The 7,314-nt window shown below is 38.7% G+C and overlaps 2 pseudogenes; both read left to right on the top strand.

Moving 5' to 3' along the window:
- The first annotated feature begins 1,704 nt into the window (after positions 1-1,704).
- On the top strand, positions 1,705-2,188 carry LOC120412917 (40S ribosomal protein S20-like; annotated as a pseudogene).
- Positions 2,189-2,571: 383 nt separating this feature from the next.
- LOC120412915 (60S ribosomal protein L17-like) lies at positions 2,572-5,082 on the top strand (annotated as a pseudogene).
- The last annotated feature ends 2,232 nt before the right edge of the window (positions 5,083-7,314 follow it).

Below are 7,314 nucleotides of genomic sequence, written 5' to 3'. Positions count from 1 at the left end.
TCCAACTACCGGCAACATGTTCTTTTGAACATTAGTTAGTCACTCACTTGAAAAATGATACCGAAACAACTAAATATTTAGCAAGCCCCATAAAAAAAACATACATGCCGCGTCTTTTGACGCTTGACTTTTGACGACCCATTCCAATCGAAGGCTGAAGAAAACCGAGCGAGAAGCGAAGGCAAATCAAGAACAAATGGCAGCCATCAACACCACCAGCAGCGCCTGTTGGAGTGAGCCAGTGATGCCAGAAAACTTTCTCCATGAATGCTACGTTTCGTGAGTGTTCGCTTAAAATTTCAACAATTTTGGCAGCACAAAGCAGACCAAAAAGAGCGCTGGAAGAAAAAAGGACAAAGCTGGAAATAGTTCGTGGAATGCATTTTCGTCTGATTAGAATACATTTGGGAAATTATTTTTTAAATGCTTTTAAATGGAATAAGGCTTTCTAGTCAGACATTTACCAACACATTCAAAGTATGTTTACATGACAGCTGGACGTTTGTTTGCATCAGGTTTCCTATCTCTTTCTAGCAATTTTTTTTTTGTCAGGCGACTTCTAGCTGGTTTTTTCGACTGACTGCCCGATATGTTCGCCAACATACTTCGCAGGGCTGTGACAGCTCCAGCTGGATCATTGTTTGCATCAGGACACTGTGACGAGGAGTTCGTCATTTTTGAGTTAAATTATATTTTTTTCACTGGGCCTAGAAAGCCTTATAGAAAAACTTTTAGAAATAGTGAAAATAAACAGAAATGTTCACAAAAAGTTGCTCTACTCGTTGGTGTAAAAGGTTTTACTAAATTTCAAGGAACGCTCTAGATTATCCAGCATCTTTCATACACGACCGCATTTTCGGCTTAAAATGGGTTTATTTCCCCTACACAGAAAAAAATAATCCGGTAAATTTACATCATTTATGATGTACCAAAAGTGCACGTCATTAATGATGCTAATTTACATCAAATTCATTGTAAATTTAAATGCCATCCGACGTAAACTTGCCGAACAAATTTTGCTTCCAAACTTGTAATTTCCCGATGAAATCGATGTAATTTTACCCAAGCCTAAAATTTTTTTCCTCCGTTGAATTTTGAATCTGATGTAAATTTCAAATACTAGAAAAGCTCAACGTTCATTGAAACGGTGCACTTTTGTTATCTTTCTTGTCACTCAAGTATAAAAAAATACTTTTTATTGACTAGAAAGTACAAAAGTAAATCATTCCAAACTATTGTGAGCTAATAGCATGAAAAGTGGTATCAGATTTAAAATTCAACGGAGTGATATGAAAAATCTAGAGTTCTGTTTCAAAAGGTCCTTTGCGCCATGAATTTCCTATGTTGATAATTACTGTGTAGATTGTGATTTTAGCTCTGCGGTATTTTAAACAGAAAAAATTACATGCAGTACTTACAGTTGTAAAAATTATGTTGGAATAAAGTTGAAACAAAATCCACTTGAAAATCATCGGTTTCATTCGTATCTTGTGCCAGAAGCCTTTAGCCAGCACGTCCACTTCCTGCAGGTTTTCGTACCCCGTGTTTCGGCCAGGACGTTCATCGTCTGCTGTTCGCAATTTAGGCGGTCAGATTAAATGCTCCTGCTACAGAGTTGTTCCAGAGGCGTTTACGACGCTGCAACTAAAGACATTATGAATTCCGTGATGAATTTCGTAATTGAATCCACGAAAATCATGCAAAATTACCGCCACTGGAAAGGACATCGAGAAGCCCGTTGCCGAGGTCGCGACCGTTCACCGGATTCGCATCACGCTGACCTCGTGCAATGTCCGCAGCCTGAATAAGGTGTGCGCTGACCTGATCAGCGGCGCCAAGAAGCAGAAGCTGCGTATCACGACCCGTAAGACGCCTTGCGGTGAGGGTTCCAAGACTTGGGATCGCTTCCAGATGCGCCAGCACAAGCGTATCATCGATCTGCACTCGCCGTCCGAGATCGTCAAGCAGATCACCTCAATCAACATCGACCCCGGGTAGAGGTCGAGTTCACCATCGCCGACCCTTAAGCTGGGAAGGTCAGCCACCACGATCCACGGATGGTGAAGGCAGATTTCCGGTGATGGCCGGGGCGTCAGAGAGCGTAAAAGGTCCAACGCGGATCTTTGAAGGCTTTGCTGCTCCGGCAAGCGATGGGCAATTCCGCGCCATCACGCAAGAATAAACTTTTTATATTAAAATGTTTCACAAAACAAAACAAATTTAGTAATATAATCACCTGTGGAACAAGAATCAACTGAGCCATGGCATCGTAACGGTGTTCGTCATCGGAGAGTACCAGGTCGTCCATGCCCTTAGTGATCCTGATTGTGTAGTCACCATCGTGTTTTGATTCAAGCTTTCGAAGGCCCCGAAAAATGGATCAACGTCGTGGGCGAGCTGCATGGGGAAAAGAACAAAATTTTGTATCTAGCAATAGAAAGTATTTTCCTCAACTTACAGTGCGATTCTTCATCCCACCGTTCCTACTAAAGCGTCGGAACTGGTCCACCAGAAGTCGCTCGGAATCATGCTGGCATCTCCGTCGTCTACTAATGGCCAAAGAACCAGACCATGCCGGCCAAGGCCACCTTGAAGGTGGCGCTGAAGCACAACCCACGCCACACCCTAAAGAAGCTGAATAACATCAAGAATCAACGGAAACCGGTTCCGGCGCCAGGCTGCTCTGCACCGTGTCTGCCCCCGCTACCAAGAAGGGAGCCAATCCCGTTTCCGCAGCTGCTGCTGGTACCTTTGTGCCCAAGCCGAACAAGAACGGAAACCTCTGAAAGGAACGTGAGGGAAAAAATGATAAATAATCGAGCAGAATCTCCTAGAAGGATCTTACCGTTATCAACAACTTCGACCATGTCCTTGACCACAGTCTCGTCTAGCGGAGTAATCGGCCACAGGCAGGATCATACTGGCCCACGGTCCAAATCCAACATCAGGAAAAACAAAAAATGCCGAAAACTCACGTAAACAAAAAAAATGCAGTCGCGGCAGATGGGTGGGACGTGGGAGGCAGCGTTTTTTTTACGCTTTGACGTTTCTCGGCTAAAGAAAAAATATCAACAGTTTAGCCATAAAATCAATACACGGAAAACAAAATTTACCCTTTTTCAAGCTCACCAAAGTTTTTGGTTATGTGAGATTCGACGAAAACGTGCGCGCATCTTGGCGGCGAGTAAATACACTAACTTGGCAATGCTCGTAATAACATCGTGCTTGAAATGTAAAAAAATGCATTCCCAGATTTTATTCTGATTGAAATGTTATTTTTTTACGTCGATGAAAGTTTTTATAAAGTGTGAAAATCGCAAAAACGAATCAACACCTCCAAAATTTTGGGTTTAATAATGTTAATTTAACGGTGTTTTTCAAAAGTCATATTTTTGCACAATAAAAAGGGTTTTCTTCAATATTCATTATTTATCAAAAACATTCATAAGTTTCCAGAAAATACATCAAAAGGCAATTTTCAGTCAATATTTTGGTTTAGACAGTAAGAAAAGTGATATTTTAATATTGCGTTTGATCATTTCTAAAAAATCGATCTTACTTCAGAAAGGTTGTTGAAATAAAATAATTAACATAATATTTGATATTGCTTCAAATAAAAAAACTAAATACATTATCGAGGCTAAAGGCTGGTATGCAGATTGGAAGGAACGGGGTCAAGAAACAGCTTTACGAACAGCAGAACAAAGGAGAGGGAACGATTTCTTGGGGCTTTTCTTCACCCTCTCTGGCTTGCTTTCGCTGCCGCTGCTGCCCATTTGATTTTTTTCTTGACCGGTTCCTTCCGAAGTGCGTATACCGCATAACAGGATACCCATTCGAAATAAAAATAACTATTACTATTGCTATTTGAAATCTTAATAAAATTGATCGGCTTACTTCAATACAACAACATATGTAATTTAATTACAAATTGGAAATTGAATTAAACTTTTATTTCGAATACAACTTAGTCTTTTTTGAGTAAGCCTGGCAGATTAGATTAAGTGTGTTTGCTATAAAATATGTTTATAGCACTTTGATTGAACTGTGTTTACGTTTACAGTTTTGCTTGTCAACCTATCAGAATAAAATTTTGGTACTTCGAAGTTAAAAAATATTGGTAAGTTTAAAATTAAATTTTTAAAATGAAATTCTGACCAATTATCACACGCATGTCTTATTTTACTGGTAATCCGCTCAACGTAATAATATTTGTCTGCTGAAAATTAGAATATCTCCATGATCCAGGAGAACATACGACCCGCACTGCTAACTGGAAATGGTTGAGGAACGCCGAGGAACCAAACAAACCAGCCAAGTCGTGCAAGTCTCACTGCTCGAACCTCCGGGTGCATTTCAAGAACCCCAGGCCAAACACTGGAACGCGTAGTCTGTCGCTGACCGTCAAAGTCCGTCAAGTTCCGGGAAAAGCAACTCAGAACCGTCAAGGCAAATGCCGACTTTCGTGGACTGAACGTTGAACGGCTAATTTTGGACCACATCCAGGTGAACCGTGATTGGTGACTGCATCGCCGCACGCAACTTGCCCACGGCCATTGAACTTTAACGCATCGAGAAAAAGGACGTCGTGATCAAGACTGCGGAGAGCGAACCGGCGAAGAAGAAGCTGTCCAGAAGGGCGTAAACAATGTAATCAATTTAATATTCTGGTAAGATCATATAATCTTGATATCTCCATTTTAAAAGAGTACACAACTTTTGTAAACAAAGACTGTATCCCTCTCACACCTCATGTAAACTGTTACTTTAGTATAAGTGATGCACTCTTTGTTTACAATGGTTCCTTTCTGAAATTTTCAATATGTAAACAAACTTTTTAATTTTCATAAGCCAAAAAACAAACAATCGATACTTACTCAGCGAATCCGTTCCAACCGGATCTAAGACTTCAACCCAGAATCTGCACATCCTTTTTAGGGCCAAAAATTGACACCTAATGCATCCAACTTGCACAAAACTTCCATTGACGAGCGCCCAACTCAAACTGAAGGACAGAACAAGATCAAACAGGCTGTTGTTATGTTGTTGTTTTGCTTGCTGTCATTCGCAAATGAAAGTTACACTAATAGAGTTATTTACGTGCGCATGTATTGCGTGTACGTACACGAAGGATTTTTAGGTTAAAATTTGTACCCGCCAGCAAAAACAAATGGTAAGCTAGTGTGCGTGAGATCGGGCTTAGATAGCTCTATTTCAGATTTACATTTTTCAAATTATACATTGGTTTCAACATTTACATGCTTTTTGAAAATTCAATTTTACTAATTATCTGAACCAAAAATTTCATTTACATGTTTTTCATCAATTACATTGAATTTGATTTTACGAGAAGGTTATTTACGTGCAATACAGCAAGTTAAATTGAATCTCAGATTTACATCGAGCATGTTTACGATTGAAACATCATTTCAGTGTCGTGTAAATTCACATTTTTTTTTCTGTGTACCAAGGATGCCATACGGTATATTTTAATTTCTCTGAAAAGTCTGTATATGAGCTCTTTGGCTTTGGTCTTTCAAATTAGTAAATGAAATTTTCATAGGACCTTTTCAAATATTTGGCTAGTTTTTTTTGAACCTCCAAATAGTTTTCCTTGAAAGCGTAACTACACAGAAAAAAATATGTAAATTTACACAGCACGTAATTACTGTTTCTTATGTAAACTCACTCAATGTAATGTTGAAATATGATGTAAAGAGTAAAATGTCATGGAAATTATTCCAATGTAAATCTAAATCTAATGTAAATCATGAATGTAATGGAAACGTTGAGCATGGAAACTCAAATCTGATGAATTTCTACCCGTGTTCGGCTTCCTGTAAATTGCTATTTAATGTAAATCATATATCCAATGTATTTCTGCCAAACGTTGACTTCAAAACTACCCGAACTAAAAATAGTAATATTTGGTTCTCTTTCTATCGCTCTCATACTACGTTGGCCCACTGCCTGAGCCTCGCCCTGGACAAGTTGATGCTTTAGCCGCTCGTTTATAAAATGCGAAGATGGCTCAATCGGCAGTGGGTAGCAGCAGTAACACCGAACATTCTACCCGTCATCCGTTCGATTCCAGTCCAGCGTTATTCCACTTGGCCGTCGACGAGAAAGCGTCCCCTACCTGTGAAACAACTTTTTAAAATCATAATTTCCTTTTGCTGCCCGCTTCAGTCATTTTAAAATAGAATATAAGCCACACCCTTTTCCTACTGCAATCCAAGTCAAGCTTCTCATTCCCATTGGCCAATCAGAATTAGTTGATTTGAACTAATGTAAATTCAAAACTAATGTAAATTCCAAAACTAATGTAAATTTTCAAAAGTAATGGGGTAATTCTCTACCAACTCACACGAAATCGGGAAAAGTTGCCCCGACCCCTCTTCGATTTGCGTGAAACTTTGTCCTAAGGGGTAACTTTTGTCCCTGATCACGAATCCGAGGTCCGTTTTTTGATATCTCGTGACGGAGGGGCGGTACGACCCCTTCCATTTTTGAACATGCGAAAAAAGAGGTGTTTTTCAATAATTTGCAGCCTGAAACGGTGATGAGATAGAAATTTGGTGTCAAAGGGACTTTTATGTAAAATTAGACGCCCGATTTGATGGCGTACTCAGAATTCCGAAAAAACGTATTTTTCATCGAAAAAAACACTAAAAAAGTTTTAAAAATTCTCCCATTTTCCGTTACTCGACTGTAAAAAATTTTGAAACATGTCATTTTATGGGAAATTTAATGTACTTTTCGAATCTACATTGACCCAGAAGGGTCATTTTTTCATTTAGAACAAAATTTTTCATTTTAAAATTTCGTGTTTTTTCTAACTTTGCAGGGTTATTTTTTAGAGTGTAACAATGTTCTACAAAGTTGTAGAGCAGACAATTACAAAAAATTTGATATATAGACATAAGGGGTTTGCTTATAAACATCACAAGTTATCGCGATTTTACGAAAAAAAGTTTTGAAAAAGTTACTTTTTGCGTTTCTCTTTGTTTCGTCGTCCGTGTCTGTCGCGGGTGACCATGAACGGCCATGATCGATGACGACCAACTTTTTTAAAACTTTTTTTCGTAAAATCGTGATAACTTGTGATGTTTATAAGCAAAACCCTTATGTATATATATTAAAATTTTTGTAATTGTCTGCTCTACAACTTTGTAGAACATTGTTACACTCTAAAAAATAACCCTGCAAAGTTAGAAAAAACACGAAATTTTAAAATGAAAAATTTTGTTCTAAATGAAAAAATGACCCTTCTGGGACAATGTAGATTCGAAAAGTACATTAAATTTTCCATAA

The sequence above is a fragment of the Culex pipiens genome, chromosome 3, assembly GCF_016801865.2.
Source record: "Culex pipiens pallens isolate TS chromosome 3, TS_CPP_V2, whole genome shotgun sequence".
Lineage (NCBI taxonomy): Eukaryota > Metazoa > Arthropoda > Insecta > Diptera > Culicidae > Culex > Culex pipiens.
This window is presented reverse-complemented; position numbering and strand designations above follow the sequence as displayed.